This window comes from Sorex araneus, chromosome 8, assembly GCF_027595985.1.
Source record: "Sorex araneus isolate mSorAra2 chromosome 8, mSorAra2.pri, whole genome shotgun sequence".
NCBI classification, from domain to species: Eukaryota; Metazoa; Chordata; class Mammalia; order Eulipotyphla; family Soricidae; genus Sorex; species Sorex araneus.
Genome location: NC_073309.1, coordinates 43761010 through 43764413, shown reverse-complemented (window position 1 = coordinate 43764413; position 3404 = coordinate 43761010). Strand labels below are relative to the sequence as shown.

The 3404-nt window shown below is 47.9% G+C and overlaps 1 non-coding gene across 1 annotated transcript; it reads right to left on the bottom strand.

The window, feature by feature from the left end:
* Positions 1 to 308: 308 nt before the first annotated feature.
* On the bottom strand, positions 309 to 415 carry LOC129406938 (U6 spliceosomal RNA). Its single transcript, XR_008631345.1, has one exon. It is a non-coding gene; the product is annotated as a U6 spliceosomal RNA (small nuclear RNA).
* Positions 416 to 3404: the final 2989 nt, after the last annotated feature.

Below are 3404 nucleotides of genomic sequence, written 5' to 3'. Positions count from 1 at the left end.
CTTAGCATGATACTTTCCATGTTGATCCACTTATATGCAAACGTCATGACCTCATTTTTTCTAACAGCTGCATAGTATAGATGTACCAGATGTACCAGAGTTTCTTCAACCAGTCATCCGTTCTAGGGCACTCGGGTGTTTTCCAGATTCTGGCTATTGTAAAGAGTGCTGCGGGATGAACATATAAGTGCATATGTCACTTCGACTATATTTTTTGGCTTTTCTGGGATATATTCCCAGCAGTGGTATTGCTGGGTCAAATGGGAGCTCAACCTCTAGTTTTTTGAGAATCGTCCATACTGTTTTCCAAAAATATGGAACGCTTCACGAATTTGCGTGTCATCCTTGCGCAGGGGCCATGCTAATCTTCTCTCTACCGTTCCAATTTTAGTGTATGTGCTGCCGAAGGGAGCACAATAATTTGTTTTCTATTGTGATTATGAAGAGCATATAATTTTGGATTTCTGATATTTAAGTAATAATCCTGGATGGATTTCTGCCAAAAGCCACTGGGTTTCGATATGGTTTGTGTGCCTCTGGATTCAAGTCCCGTTCAGGAGCCAGAGGAGCAGTCGTGGGCTGCCTCCTCAGGGCAGGCTAACTCGGTTACAACCCCCCATCCCATGAGCCTTGGGTCTCATCACTGCAGTGTCCTACCTGACTCGCTAATAGAGCCTGAAATATGGCGGCCACCTTGCAGAGGGGGAAAATGGCAGAAGGGTCAAATACCCTTCCGCCCCTTGTGTGGCACAGCACCACAGTCCAGATGCATTTCTGGGCAAAGCAGCTATGTTCGGAGATTTGATTTGTGTGCCTCTGGGATCATGGCTGTTCAAGACCCGCAAGAGTAGTTCATGGGTGGAAACTTGGTGCCTCGTCAGGGCCAGGAGTTAATTGGTTTTTGGTTTTTGGTTTTTGGGTCACACCTTGCGATGCACAGGGGATACTTCTGGATCTTCATTCAGGAATTACCCCTGGTGGTGCTCAGGTACCATATGAGATGCTAGGATTCAAACCCGGGTCGGCCGCGAGCAAGGCAAACGCCCAACCCGCTGTGCTATCGCTCCAGCCCCGAGTTAATTGTTTTTAACAGAAGTCCCTTTTATTTGTTTGTTAATAAATACATGATTCCAATGTAATTTTCTGTTTCCTCTCTCCCAGATGTGGGAGGATGAGTTTAAGCAAGAAGCATTCATTTGGGGCCAGAGGGAGAATATACGAGTGGGTGTTTCCCTACATGCAGCTCGCCAAGGTTCATCCCCAGTCCTGCGTACAGTCTCCAAGTCCTGCCAGGAGTGAGACTGTTCACAGAGGCGGAAGTACATGCTTAGAACTGCCTGTGTGACCTAAAAACAGGGAAAAAAAAATGTTTACCTTAGGAAGAATAACGAAAACCATTACACCAGAGAGGATATCAAAAGGAAGAAACAATTGGTGTTAGATGTGGTTGGTTGTAGTGGAAGAAATCCTCATTCACTCACTTTTTCTTTTTTTTATGTAGGATTTAACTTAATAGCCCCAAATAGACAGTATCGTAGTTTTTGAACTTTACATCTCATATATTCACCACTACAAGTGATTCTTCAGTGCCGAGCCAAAAAAAAACCTTGATAAATACCTAATGTGGCCCCAAAACAAAACCAGAAAAAATAAATTGTAATGAAACACTACCTAGCAATAAAAGGAAAAGAGGAGATTACCTAATTGATCTTTGGCACCTTGTTTACATATTTTATCAGGTATCCATTATGCATCCCGAACAGCCAGGAGCGAATCCAAAGCGCAGAGACAGGAGTAAGCCAGGAGATCACTAGTTGGCCTTCCCCAAAAAATATCAAATTGAAAAGAATACAAGAGCACTACTCAATTGTTCGGTGGAGCTGGGCAGGAAGAAAACCTTCCTGTGGACAGAATGGAGATGAGATTGGTCCCATGGGAAGGGCCTGGGGCACTTCTGGTTGGCAGCTGCCTAGTGAGAGGGGCAACCCCATGGCTTTTCTCTCAGAAACTTTCTCCCACCTCCTCGAGAAAGAGTGTTAGATTGGGCCATGTCATTGCCTGGGACTGTGCCTCGACTACTCTGAGCTGAAGGTAAAGCAACAGGAAAGGACTAGGACAGCCCAAGGGGCATCTGGGGAGCAGGTGGGCAGCCCTGTGCTGGAGGAAGGGCAGGTGGGGGGTTGAGGACACCTGAGAGTCAGAGTGACACAGCCCACATCACACTGAACACACAGGTCGGGATTCCAAGGGCAGGAGATGACCTCAGGACCCCAGGGACCCACAGGCCACCGTTCTCTCAGGAGAGATGCAGGAACTCACAGGAGAATTCCTTCTCCCAGAGAGGCCAGGGGGTAACCCCAACACTGTCCTCTGCTGCGTTTCTTGCAGAGTTTATCCCCCAGTGAAGCTTTGTGTGTCCATCTGTGTTGAGATCTCTTGTCCAATAGTGTGGGTGCTGCTGTGAGATTCTCTCCCAGCACAATATGGAGGGGAGCCAGAACAAGGGGGTGGACTCCCACCCCTTCTCAATGTTTGCACCAATGTTTCAGCCCCTCCCTCCTCTTCTATGTCCCTCTAAGGCCTGACCTTTACCTGAACCCTGCCAGTGTGTTGTTTTCAATTGTTCAGCTTCTACACCAAATCCAGGGGTGCTCAGGGCTCACTCCTGGCTCTGGTCTCAGAGATCATTCCATATGGCATTGAATTGGTTGAGGTTGGCCCCATGTGAGGCCGGCAACTTAACTCTTACTGCACTCTCTCTGAGGACCCACTCTATTAGCATGTGTGAAGGGTTCTGTAGGGTGTGGTCTAGACTGGAGTGCTGTAGCACTGTCGTCCTGCTGTTCATCGATTTGCTCAGCGGGCACCGTATCTTTCTCCATTGTAAGACTTGTTGTTACTGTTTTTGGCATATCGAACACACCATGGGGATCTTGCCAGGCTCTGCCGTGTGGGAGTGATTCTCTCAGTACCTTGCATGGCTCTCAGAGAGGGACAGAGGAATTGAACCCAGATCAGCTGTGTGCAAGGCAAACGCCCCACCTGGTGTGCTACCGCTCCAGTGTCTCTGGATATCACTACGATACCCTAGTGGTATTTGGTGTCAAACCCGGGTCTGCTGCATAGCAGGCTAGCGAGTAATCCCTGCACTAACCCTCCAGCCCCTGAAAGGTTCGTGTGGATGATTAAAAAACAACCAGGTCTGGAGCAATATAGTACAGCAGGTAGGGCATTTGCCTTCACGAGGACTACCCAGGTTTGATTCCCAGCATCCCATATGGTCTCCCAAACAACGCCAGGACCAATTCCTGAGCACAGAGCCTGGAGTAACCCCTAAGCATTGCTGCGTATGACTCCAAAAAAAAAAATCATCTCTGCTTTTTTACGACCTCCCTTTCTTGGCT